This window comes from Ambystoma mexicanum, chromosome 5p (assembly GCF_040938575.1).
Source record: "Ambystoma mexicanum isolate Mex_15411 chromosome 5p, UKY_AmexF1_1, whole genome shotgun sequence".
In the NCBI taxonomy this organism is placed as follows: Eukaryota; Metazoa; Chordata; class Amphibia; order Caudata; family Ambystomatidae; genus Ambystoma; species Ambystoma mexicanum.
Window position 1 is genome coordinate 26,193,340 of NC_090930.1, and position 14,765 is coordinate 26,208,104.

A 14,765-nucleotide genomic window follows, 5' to 3' on the forward strand; every position below is an offset into this window, starting at 1 on the left:
TGTATGACTTGGTGATGTTAGATGTATGACTTGCTGAGATGTGATATTGAGGCTGCCATGTTAGATGTATGACTTGGTGATGTTCGATGTTTGACTGGCTGAGATGTGATATTGAGGCTGCCATGTTAGATGTATGACTTGGTGATGTTAGATGCATGAATGGCTGAGATGTGATATTGAGGCTGCCATGTTCGATGTATGACTTGGTGATGTTAGATGTATGACTTGGTGAGATGTGATATTGAGGATGCCATGTTATATGTATGACTTGGTGATGTTAGATGTATGACTGGCTGAGATGTGATATTGAGGCTGCCATGTTAGATGTATGACTTGGTGATGTTAGATGCATGAATGGCTGAGATGTGATATTGAGGCTGCCATGTTAGATGTATAACTTGGTGATGTTAGATGTATGACTGGCTGTGATGTGATATTGAGGCTGCCATGTTAGATGTATGACTTGGTGATGTTAGATGCATGAATGGCTGAGATGTGATATTGAAGCTGCCATGTTAGACGTTTGACTTGGCGATGTTAGATGTATGACTGGCTGAGATGTTATATTGAGGCTGCCATGTTAGATGTATGACTTGGTGATGTTAAATGCATGCCTGGCTGAGATGTGATATTGAGGCTGCCTTGTTAGATGTTTGACTTGGTGATGTTAGATGTATGACTGGCTGAGATGTGATATTGAGGCTGCCAGGTTAGATGTATGACTTGGTGATGTTAGATGTATGAGTGACTGAGATGTGATATTGAGGCTGCCATGTTAGATGTATGACTGGCTGAGATGTGATATTGTGGTTGAGATGTTAGGTGTATGACTTGGTGATGTTAGATGTGTGAGTGACTGAGATGTGATATTGAGGCTGCCATGTTAGATGTATGACTTGGTGATGTTAGATGTAGGAGTGACTGAGATGTGATATTGAAGCTGCCAGGTTAGATGTATGACTTGGTGATGTTAGATGTATGACTGGCTGAGATGTGATATTGAGGCTGCCAGGTTAGAAGTATGACTTGGTGATGTTAGATGTAAGACTGGCTGAGAGGTGATATTGAGGCTGCCAGGTTAGATCTATGTCTTGGTGATGTTAGATGTATGACTGGGTGAGATGTGATATTGAGGTTGACATGTTAGATGTATGACTTGGTGATGTTAGATGCATGAATGGCTGAGATGTGATAATGAGGCTGCCATGTTAGATGTTTGACTTGGCAATGTTAGATGCATGACTGGCTGAGATGTGATATTTAAGCTGCCGTGTTAGATGTATGACATGGTGATATTAAATGCATGAATGGTTGAGATATGATATTGAGACTGCCATGTTAGATGTATGACTTGTTGATGTTAGATGCATGACTGGCGAGATGTGATATTGAGGCTGCCATGTTAGATGTATGACTTGGTGATGTTAGATGTATGACTGGCTGAGATGTGATATTGAGGCTGCCATGTTAGATGTATGACTTGGTGATGTTCGATGTTTGACTGGCTGAGATGTGATATTGAGGCTGCCATGTTAGATGTATGACTTGGTGATGTTAGATGCATGAATGGCTGAGATGTGATATTGAGGCTGCCATGTTCGATGTATGACTTGGTGATGTTAGATGTATGACTTGGTGAGATGTGATATTGAGGATGCCATGTTATATGTATGACTTGGTGATGTTAGATGTATGACTGGCTGAGATGTGATATTGAGGCTGCCATGTTAGATGTATGACTTGGTGATGTTAGATGCATGAATGGCTGAGATGTGATATTGAGGCTGCCATGTTAGATGTATAACTTGGTGATGTTAGATGTATGACTGGTTGAGATGTGATATTGAGGCTGCCATGTTAGATGTATGACTTGGTGATGTTAGATGTATGACTGGCTGAGATGTGATATTGAGGCTGCCATGTTAGATGTATGACTTGGTGATGTTCGATGTTTGACTGGCTGAGATGTGATATTGAGGCTGCCATGTTAGATGTATGACTTGGTGATGTTAGATGCATGAATGGCTGAGATGTGATATTGAGGCTGCCATGTTCGATGTATGACTTGGTGATGTTAGATGTATGACTTGGTGAGATGTGATATTGAGGATGCCATGTTATATGTATGACTTGGTGATGTTAGATGTATGACTGGCTGAGATGTGATATTGAGGCTGCCATGTTAGATGTATGACTTGGTGATGGTAGATGTATGACTGGCTGAGATGTGATATTGAGGCTGCCATGTTAGATGTATGACTTGGTGATGTTAGATGTATGACTGGCTGAGATGTGATATTGAGGCTGCCATGTTAGATGTATGACTTGGTGATGTTAGATGCATGAATGGCTGAGATGTGATATTGAAGCTGCCATGTTAGATGTTTGACTTGGTGATGTTAGATGTATGACTGGCTGAGATGTGATATTGAGGCTGCCATGTTAGATGTATGACTTGGTGATGTTAGATGTATGAGTGGCTGAGATGTGATATTGAGGCTGCCAGGTTAGATGTATGACTTGGTGATGTTAGATGTATGAGTGACTGAGATGTGATATTGAGGCTGCCATGTTAGATGTATGACTGGATGAGATGTGATATTGTGGTTGAGATGTTAGATGTATGACTTGGTGATGTTAGATGTATGACTTGGTGATGTTAGATGTATGAGTGACTAGGATGTGATATTGAGGCTGCCATGGTAGATGTATGACTTCGTGATGTTAGATGTATGACTGGCTGAGATGTGATATTGTGGTTGAGATGTTAGATGTATGACTTGGTGATGTTAGATGTAGGAGTGACTGAGATGTGATATTGAGGCTGCCAGGTTAGATGTATGACTTGGTGATGTTAGATGTATGACTGGCTGAGATGTGATATTGAGGCTGCCAGGTTAGAAGTATGACTTGGTGATGTTAGATGTAAGACTGGCTGAGAGGTGATATTGAGGCTGCCAGGTTAGATGTATGACTTGGTGATGTTAGATGTATGACTGGGTGAGATGTGATATTGAGGTTGACATGTTAGATGTATGACTTGGTGATGTTAGATGCATGAATGGCTGAGATGTGATAATGAGGCTGCCATCTTAGATGTTTGACTTGGCACTGTTAGATGCATGACTGGCTGAGATGTTATATTGAGGCTGCCATGTTAGATGTATGACTTGGTGATGTTAAATGCATGCATGGCTGAGATGTGATATTGAGGCTGCCATGTTAGATGTTTGACTTGGTGATGTTAGATGTATGACTGGCTGAGATGTGATATTGAGGCTGCCATGTTAGATGTATGACTTGGTGATGTTAGATCAATGAATGGCTGAGATGTGATATTGAGCCTGCCATGTTAGATGTTTGACTTGGTGAGGTTAGATGCATGACTGGCTGAGATGTGATATTGAGGCTGCTATGTTAGATGTATGCGTGGTGATGTTAGATGTATGACTGGCTGAGATGTGATATTGAGGCTGCCATGTTACATGTTTGACTTGGTGATGTTAGATGTATGAGTGACTGAGATGTGATATTGAGGCTGCCATGTTAGATGTATGACTGGCTGAGATGTGATATTGAGGCTGCCATGTTAGATGTATGACTTGGTGATGTTAGATGTATGACTGGTTGAGATGTGATATTGAGGCTGCCATGTTCGATTTATGACTTGGTGATGTTAGATGCAGGACTGGGTGAGATGTGATATTGAGGCTGCCATGTTAGATGTATGACTTGGTGATGTTAGATGTATGACTGGCTGAGATGTGATATTGAGGCTTCCATGTTAGATGTATGACTTGGTGATGTTAGATGCATGACTGGCTGAGATGTGATATTGAGGCTGCCATGTTAGATGTAAGACTTGGTGATGTTAGATGCATGACTGGCTAAGATGTGATATTGAGGCTGCCATGTTAGATGTATGACTTGGTGATGTTAGATGTATGACTGGCTGAGATGTGATATTGTGGTTGAAATGTTAGATGTATGACTTGGTGATGTTAGATGTATGACTGACTGAGATGTGATATTGAGGCTGCTATGTTAGATGTATGACTTGGTGACGTTAGATGTATGAGTGGCTGAGATGTGATATTGAGGCTGCCAGGTTAGATGTATGACTTGGTGATGTTAGATGTATGAGTGACTGAGATGTGATATTGAGGCTGCCATGTTAGATGTATGACTGGCTGAGATGTGATATTGTGGTTGAGATGTTAGGTGTATGACTTGGTGATGTTAGATGTGTGAGTGACTGAGATGTGATATTGAGGCTGCCATGTTAGATGTATGACTTGGTGATGTTAGATGTAGGAGTGACTGAGATGTGATATTGAAGCTGCCAGGTTAGATGTATGACTTGGTGATGTTAGATGTATGACTGGCTGAGATGTGATATTGAGGCTGCCAGGTTAGAAGTATGACTTGGTGATGTTAGATGTAAGACTGGCTGAGAGGTGATATTGAGGCTGCCAGGTTAGATCTATGTCTTGGTGATGTTAGATGTATGACTGGGTGAGATGTGATATTGAGGTTGACATGTTAGATGTATGACTTGGTGATGTTAGATGTATGACTGGCTGAGATGTGATATTGAGATTGCCATGTTAGATGTATGACTTGGTGATGTTAGATGCATGAATGGCTGAGATGTGATAATGAGGCTGCCATGTTAGATGTTTGACTTGGCAATGTTAGATGCATGACTGGCTGAGATGTGATATTTAAGCTGCCGTGTTAGATGTATGACATGGTGATATTAAATGCATGAATGGTTGAGATATGATATTGAGACTGCCATGTTAGATGTATGACTTGTTGATGTTAGATGCATGACTGGCGAGATGTGATATTGAGGCTGCCATGTTAGATGTATGACTTGGTGATGTTAGATGTATGACTGGCTGAGATGTGATATTGAGGCTGCCATGTTAGATGTATGACTTGGTGATGTTTGATGTTTGACTGGCTGAGATGTGATATTGAGGCTGCCATGTTAGATGTATGACTTGGTGATGTTAGATGCATGAATGGCTGAGATGTGATATTGAGGCTGCCATGTTCGATGTATGACTTGGTGATGTTAGATGTATGACTTGGTGAGATGTGATATTGAGGATGCCATGTTATATGTATGACTTGGTGATGTTAGATGTATGACTGGCTGAGATGTGATATTGAGGCTGCCATGTTAGATGTATGACTTGGTGATGTTAGATGCATGAATGGCTGAGATGTGATATTGAGGCTGCCATGTTAGATGTATAACTTGGTGATGTTAGATGTATGACTGGCTGAGATGTGATATTGAGGCTGCCATGTTAGATGTATGACTTGGTGATGTTAGATGCATGAATGGCTGAGATGTGATATTGAAGCTGCCATGTTAGATGTTTGACTTGGTGATGTTAGATGTATGACTGGCTGAGATGTGATATTGAGGCTGCCATGTTAGATGTATGACTTGGTGATGTTAGATGTATGAGTGGCTGAGATGTGATATTGAGGCTGCCAGGTTAGATGTATGACTTGGTGATGTTAGATGTATGAGTGACTGAGATGTGATATTGAGGCTGCCATGTTAGATGTATGACTGGATGAGATGTGATATTGTGGTTGAGATGTTAGATGTATGACTTGGTGATGTTAGATGTATGACTTGGTGATGTTAGATGTATGAGTGACTAGGATGTGATATTGAGGCTGCCATGGTAGATGTATGACTTCGTGATGTTAGATGTATGACTGGCTGAGATGTGATATTGTGGTTGAGATGTTAGATGTATGACTTGGTGATGTTAGATGTAGGAGTGACTGAGATGTGATATTGAGGCTGCCAGGTTAGATGTATGACTTGGTGATGTTAGATGTATGACTGGCTGAGATGTGATATTGAGGCTGCCAGGTTAGAAGTATGACTTGGTGATGTTAGATGTAAGACTGGCTGAGAGGTGATATTGAGGCTGCCAGGTTAGATGTATGACTTGGTGATGTTAGATGTATGACTGGGTGAGATGTGATATTGAGGTTGACATGTTAGATGTATGACTTGGTGATGTTAGATGTATGACTGGCTGAGATGTGATATTGAGATTGCCATGTTAGATGTATGACTTGGTGATGTTAGATGCATGAATGGCTGAGATGTGATAATGAGGCTGCCATCTTAGATGTTTGACTTGGCACTGTTAGATGCATGACTGGCTGAGATGTGATATTTAAGCTGCCGTGTTAGATGTATGACTTGGTGATATTAAATGCATGAATGGCTGAGATATGATATTGAGACTGCCATGTTAGATGTATGACTTGTTGATGTTAGATGCATGACTGGCGAGATGTGATATTGAGGCTGCCATGTTAGATGTATGACTTGGTGATGTTAGATGTATGACTGGCTGAGATGTGATATTGAGGCTGCCATGTTAGATGTATGACTTGGTGATGTTCGATGTTTGACTGGCTGAGATGTGATATTGAGGCTGCCATGTTAGATGTATGACTTGGTGATGTTAGATGCATGAATGGCTGAGATGTGATATTGAGGCTGCCATGTTCGATGTATGACTTGGTGATGTTAGATGTATGACTTGGTGAGATGTGATATTGAGGATGCCATGTTATATGTATGACTTGGTGATGTTAGATGTATGACTGGCTGAGATGTGATAATGAGGCTGCCATGTTAGATGTATGACTTGGTGATGTTAGATGCATGAATGGCTGAGATGTGATATTGAGGCTGCCATGTTAGATGTATAACTTGGTGATGTTAGATGTATGACTGGCTGTGATGTGATATTGAGGCTGCCATGTTAGATGTATGACTTGGTGATGTTAGATGCATGAATGGCTGAGATGTGATATTGAAGCTGCCATGTTAGATGTTTGACTTGGTGATGTTAGATGTATGACTGGCTGAGATGTTATATTGAGGCTGCCATGTTAGATGTATGACTTGGTGATGTTAAATGCATGCATGGCTGAGATGTGATATTGAGGCTGCCTTGTTAGATGTTTGACTTGGTGATGTTAGATGTATGACTGGCTGAGATGTGATATTGAGGCTGCCAGGTTAGATGTATGACTTGGTGATGTTAGATGTATGAGTGACTGAGATGTGATATTGAGGCTGCCATGTTAGATGTATGACTGGCTGAGATGTGATATTGTGGTTGAGATGTTAGGTGTATGACTTGGTGATGTTAGATGTGTGAGTGACTGAGATGTGATATTGAGGCTGCCATGTTAGATGTATGACTTGGTGATGTTAGATGTAGGAGTGACTGAGATGTGATATTGAAGCTGCCAGGTTAGATGTATGACTTGGTGATGTTAGATGTATGACTGGCTGAGATGTGATATTGAGGCTGCCAGGTTAGAAGTATGACTTGGTGATGTTAGATGTAAGACTGGCTGAGAGGTGATATTGAGGCTGCCAGGTTAGATCTATGTCTTGGTGATGTTAGATGTATGACTGGGTGAGATGTGATATTGAGGTTGACATGTTAGATGTATGACTTGGTGATGTTAGATGCATGAATGGCTGAGATGTGATAATGAGGCTGCCATGTTAGATGTTTGACTTGGCAATGTTAGATGCATGACTGGCTGAGATGTGATATTTAAGCTGCCGTGTTAGATGTATGACATGGTGATATTAAATGCATGAATGGTTGAGATATGATATTGAGACTGCCATGTTAGATGTATGACTTGTTGATGTTAGATGCATGACTGGCGAGATGTGATATTGAGGCTGCCATGTTAGATGTATGACTTGGTGATGTTAGATGTATGACTGGCTGAGATGTGATATTGAGGCTGCCATGTTAGATGTATGACTTGGTGATGTTCGATGTTTGACTGGCTGAGATGTGATATTGAGGCTGCCATGTTAGATGTATGACTTGGTGATGTTAGATGCATGAATGGCTTAGATGTGATATTGAGGCTGCCATGTTCGATGTATGACTTGGTGATGTTAGATGTATGACTTGGTGAGATGTGATATTGAGGATGCCATGTTATATGTATGACTTGGTGATGTTAGATGTATGACTGGCTGAGATGTGATATTGAGGCTGCCATGTTAGATGTATGACTTGGTGATGTTAGATGCATGAATGGCTGAGATGTGATATTGAGGCTGCCATGTTAGATGTATAACTTGGTGATGTTAGATGTATGACTGGTTGAGATGTGATATTGAGGCTGCCATGTTAGATGTATGACTTGGTGATGTTAGATGCAGGAATGGCTGAGATGTGATATTGAAGCTGCCATATTAGATGTTTGACTTGGTGATGTTAGATGTAAGACTGGCTGAGAGGTGATATTGAGGCTGCCAGGTTAGATGTATGACTTGGTGATGTTAGATGTATGACTGGGTGAGATGTGATATTGAGGTTGACATGTTAGATGTATGACTTGGTGATGTTAGATGTATGACTGGCTGAGATGTGATATTGAGATTGCCATGTTAGATGTATGACTTGGTGATGTTAGATGCATGAATGGTTGAGATGTGATAATGAGGCTGCCATCTTAGATGTTTGACTTGGCACTGTTAGATGCATGACTGGCTGAGATGTGATATTTAAGCTGCCGTGTTAGATGTATGACTTGGTGATATTAAATGCATGAATGGCTGAGATATGATATTGAGACTGCCATGTTAGATGTATGACTTGTTGATGTTAGATGCATGACTGGCGAGATGTGATATTGAGGCTGCCATGTTAGATGTATGACTTGGTGATGTTAGATGTATGACTGGCTGAGATGTGATATTGAGGCTCCCATGTTAGATGTATGACTTGGTGATGTTCGATGTTTGACTGGCTGAGATGTGATATTGAGGCTGCCATGTTAGATGTATGACTTGGTGATGTTAGATGCATGAATGGCTGAGATGTGATATTGAGGCTGCCATGTTCGATGTATGACTTGGTGATGTTAGATGTATGACTTGGTGAGATGTGATATTGAGGATGCCATGTTATATGTATGACTTGGTGATGTTAGATGTATGACTGGCTGAGATGTGATATTGAGGCTGCCATGTTAGATGTATGACTTGGTGATGTTAGATGCATGAATGGCTGAGATGTGATATTGAGGCTGCCATGTTAGATGTATAACTTGGTGATGTTAGATGTATGACTGGCTGTGATGTGATATTGAGGCTGCCATGTTAGATGTATGACTTGGTGATGTTAGATGCATGAATGGCTGAGATGTGATATTGAAGCTGCCATGTTAGACGTTTGATTTGGTGATGTTAGATGTATGACTGGCTGAGATGTTATATTGAGGCTGCCATGTTAGATGTATGACTTGGTGATGTTAAATGCATGCATGGCTGAGATGTGATATTGAGGCTGCCTTGTTAGATGTTTGACTTGGTGATGTTAGATGTATGACTGGCTGAGATGTGATATTGAGGCTGCCATGTTAGATGTATGACTTGGTGATGTTAGATGTATGACTGGCTGAGATGTGATATTGAGGCTGCCATGTTAGATGTATGACTTGGTGATGTTAGATCAATGAATGGCTGAGATATGATATTGAGCCTGCCATGTTAGATGTTTGACTTGGTGAGGTTAGATGCATGACTGGCTGAGATGTGATATTGAGGCTGCTATGTTAGATGTATGGGTGGTGATGTTAGATGTATGACTGGCTGAGATGTGATATTGAGGCTGCCATGTTACATGTTTGACTTGGTGATGTTAGATGTATGAGTGACTGAGATGTGATATTGAGGCTGCCATGTTAGATGTATGACTGGCTGAGATGTGATATTGAGGCTGCCATGTTAGATGTATGACTTGGTGATGTTAGATGTATGACTGGTTGAGATGTGATATTGAGGCTGCCATGTTCGATTTATGACTTGGTGATGTTAGATGCAGGACTGGGTGAGATGTGATATTGAGGCTGCCATGTTAGATGTATGACTTGGTGATGTTAGGTGTATGACTGGCTGAGATTTGATATTGAGGCTACCATGTTAGATGTATGACTTGGTGATGTTAGATGTATGACTGGGTGAGATGTGATATTGAGGCTGCCATGTTAGATGTATGACTTGGTGATGTTAGATGTATGACTGGCTGAGATGTGATATTGAGGCTGCCATGTTAGGTGTATGACTTGGTGATGTTAGATGTATGACTGGCTGAGATGTGATATTGAGGCTACCATGTTAGATGTATGACTTGGTGATATTAGATGCATGACTGGCTGAGATGTGATATTGAGGCTGCTATGTTAGATGTATGCATGGTGATGTTAGATGTATGACTGGCTGAGATGTGATATTGAGGCTGCCATGTTACATGTTTGACTTGGTGATGTTAGATGTATGAGTGACTGAGATGTGATATTGAGGCTGCCATGTTAGATGTATGACTGGCTGAGATGTGATATTGAGGCTGCCATGTTAGATGTATGACTTGGTGATGTTAGATGTATGACTGGTTGAGATGTGATATTGAGGCTGCCATGTTCGATTTATGACTTGGTGATGTTAGATGCAGGACTGGGTGAGATGTGATATTGAGGCTGCCATGTTAGATGTATGACTTGGTGATGTTAGATGTATGACTGGCTGAGATGTGATATTGAGGCTACCATGTTAGATGTATGACTTGGTGATGTTAGATGCATGACTGGCTGAGATGTGATATTGAGGCTGCCATGTTAGATGTAAGACTTGGTGATGTTAGATGTATGACTGGCTGAGATGTGATATTGTGGTTGAGATGTTAGATGTATAACTTGGTGATGTTAGATGTATGACTGACTGAGATGTGATATTGAGGCTGCTATGTTAGATGTATGACTTGGTGACGTTAGATGTATGAGTGGCTGAGATGTGATATTGAGGCTGCCAGGTTAGATGTATGACTTGGTGATGTTAGATGTATGAGTGACTGAGATGTGATATTGAGACTGCCATTTTAGATGTATGACTGGCTGAGATGTGATATTGTGGTTGAGATGTTAGGTGTATGACTTGGTGATGTTAGATGTGTGAGTGACTGAGATGTGATATTGAGGCTGCCATGTTAGATGTATGACTTGGTGATGTTAGATGTAGGAGTGACTGAGATGTGATATTGAGGCTGCCAGGTTAGATGTATGACTTGGTGATGTTAGATGTATGACTGGCTGAGATGTGATATTGAGGCTGCCAGGTTAGAAGTATGACTTGGTGATGTTAGATGTAAGACTGGCTGAGAGGTGATATTGAGGCTGCCAGGTTAGATGTATGACTTGGTGATGTTAGATGTATGACTGGGTGAGATGTGATATTGAGGTTGACATGTTAGATGTATGACTTGTTGATGTTAGATGCATGACTGGCGAGATGTGATATTGAGGCTGCCATGTTAGATGTATGACTTGGTGATGTTAGATGTATGACTGGCTGAGATGTGATATTGAGGCTGCCATGTTAGATGTATGACTTGGTGATGTTCGATGTTTGACTGGCTGAGATGTGATATTGAGGCTGCCATGTTAGATGTATGACTTGGTGATGTTAGATGCATGAATGGCTGAGATGTGATATTGAGGCTGCCATGTTCGATGTATGACTTGGTGATGTTAGATGTATGACTTGGTGAGATGTGATATTGAGGATGCCATGTTATATGTATGACTTGGTGATGTTAGATGTATGACTGGCTGAGATGTGATATTGAGGCTGCCATGTTAGATGTATGACTTGGTGATGTTAGATGCATGAATGGCTGAGATGTGATATTGAGGCTGCCATGTTAGATGTATAACTTGGTGATGTTAGATGTATGACTGGCTGTGATGTGATATTGAGGCTGCCATGTTAGATGTATGACTTGGTGATGTTAGATGCATGAATGGCTGAGATGTGATATTGAAGCTGCCATGTTAGACGTTTGACTTGGTGATGTTAGATGTATGACTGGCTGAGATGTTATATTGAGGCTGCCATGTTAGATGTATGACTTGGTGATGTTAAATGCATGCATGGCTGAGATGTGATATTGAGGCTGCCATGTTAGATGTTTGACTTGGTGATGTTAGATGTATGACTGGCTGAGATGTGATATTGAGGCTGCCATGTTAGATGTATGACTTGGTGATGTTAGATCAATGAATGGCTGAGATGTGATATTGAGCCTGCCATGTTAGATGTTTGACTTGGTGAGGTTAGATGCATGACTGGCTGAGATGTGATATTGAGGCTGCTATGTTAGATGTATGTGTGGTGATGTTAGATGTATGACTGGCTGAGATGTGATATTGAGGCTGCCATGTTACATGTTTGACTTGGTGATGTTAGATGTATGAGTGACTGAGATGTGATATTGAGGCTGCCATGTTAGATGTATGACTGGCTGACATGTGATATTGAGGCTGCCATGTTAGATGTATGACTTGGTGATGTTAGATGTATGACTGGTTGAGATGTGATATTGAGGCTGCCATGTTCGATTTATGACTTGGTGATGTTAGATGCAGGACTGGGTGAGATGTGATATTGAGGCTGCCATGTTAGATGTATGACTTGGTGATGTTAGATGTATGACTGGCTGAGATGTGATATTGAGGCTACCATGTTAGATGTATGACTTGGTGATGTTAGATGCATGACTGGCTGAGATGTGATATTGAGGCTGCCATGTTAGATGTAAGACTTGGTGATGTTAGATGCATGACTGGCTAAGATGTGATATTGAGGCTGCCATGTTAGATGTATGACTTGGTGATGTTAGATGTATGACTGGCTGAGATGTGAAATTGTGGTTGAGATGTTAGATGTATGACTTGGTGATGTTAGATGTATGACTGACTGAGATGTGATATTGAGGCTGCTATGTTAGATGTATGACTTGGTGACGTTAGATGTATGAGTGGCTGAGATGTGATATTGAGGCTGCCAGGTTAGATGTATGACTTGGTGATGTTAGATGTATGAGTGACTGAGATGTGATATTGAGGCTGCCATGTTAGATGTATGACTGGCTGAGATGTGATATTGTGGTTGAGATGTTAGGTGTATGACTTGGTGATGTTAGATGTGTGAGTGACTGAGATGTGATATTGAGGCTGCCATGTTAGATGTATGACTTGGTGATGTTAGATGTAGGAGTGACTGAGATGTGATATTGAGGCTGCCAGGTTAGATGTATGACTTGGTGATGTTAGATGAATGACTGGCTGAGATGTGATATTGAGGCTGCCAGGTTAGAAGTATGACTTGGAGATGTTAGATGTAAGACTGGCTGAGAGGTGATATTGAGGCTGCCAGGTTAGATGTATGACTTGGTGATGTTAGATGTATGACTTGGTGAGATGTGATATTGAGGATGCCATGTTATATGTATGACTTGGTGATGTTAGATGTATGACTGGCTGAGATGTGATATTGAGGCTGCCATGTTAGATGTATGACTTGGTGATGTTAGATGCATGAATGGCTGAGATGTGATATTGAGGCTGCCATGTTAGATGTATAACTTGGTGATGTTAGATGTATGACTGGTTGAGATGTGATATTGAGGCTGCCATGTTAGATGTATGACTTGGTGATGTTAGATGCATGAATGGCTGAGATGTGATATTGAAGCTGCCATGTTAGATGTTTGACTTGGTGATGTTAGATGTATGACTGGCTGAGATGTTATATTGAGGCTGCCATGTTAGATGTATGACTTGGTGATGTTAAATGCATGCATGGCTGAGATGTGATATTGAGGCTGCCATGTTAGATGTTTGACTTGGTGATGTTAGATGTATGACTGGCTGAGATGTGATATTGAGGCTGCCATGTTAGATGTATGACTTGGTGATGTTAGATGTATGAGTGGCTGAGATGTGATATTGAGGCTGCCAGGTTAGATGTATGACTTGGTGATGTTAGATGTATGAGTGACTGAGATGTGATATTGAGGCTGCCATGTTAGATGTATGACTGGATGAGATGTGATATTGTGGTTGAGATGTTAGATGTATGATTGGTGATGTTAGATGTATGACTTGGTGATGTTAGATGTATGAGTGACTGAGATGTGATATTGAGGCTGCCATGGTAGATGTATGACTTGGTGATGTTAGATGTATGACTGGCTGAGATGTGATATTGTGGTTGAGATGTTAGATGTATGACTTGGTGATGTTAGATGTAGGAGTGACTGAGATGTGATATTGAGGCTGCCAGGTTAGATGTATGACTTGGTGATGTTAGATGTATGACTGGCTGAGATGTGATATTGAGGCTGCCAGGTTAGAAGTATGACTTGGTGATGTTAGATGTAAGACTGGCTGAGAGGTGATATTGAGGCTGCCAGGTTAGATGTATGACTTGGTGATGTTAGATGTATGACTGTGTGAGATGTGATATTGAGGTTGACATGTTAGATGTATGACTTGGTGATGTTAGATGTATGACTGGCTGAGATGTGATATTGAGATTGCCATGTTAGATGTATGACTTGGTGATGTTAGATGTATGAGTGGCTGAGATGTGATATTGAGGCTGCCAGGTTAGATGTATGACTTGGTGATGTTAGATGTATGAGTGACTGAGATGTGATATTGAGGCTGCCATGTTAGATGTATGACTGGATGAGATGTGATATTGTGGTTGAGATGTTAGATGTATGACTTGGTGATGTTAGATGTATGACTTGGTGATGTTAGATGTATGAGTGACTGAGATGTGATATTGAGGCTGCCATGGTAGATGTATGACTTGGTGATGTTAGATG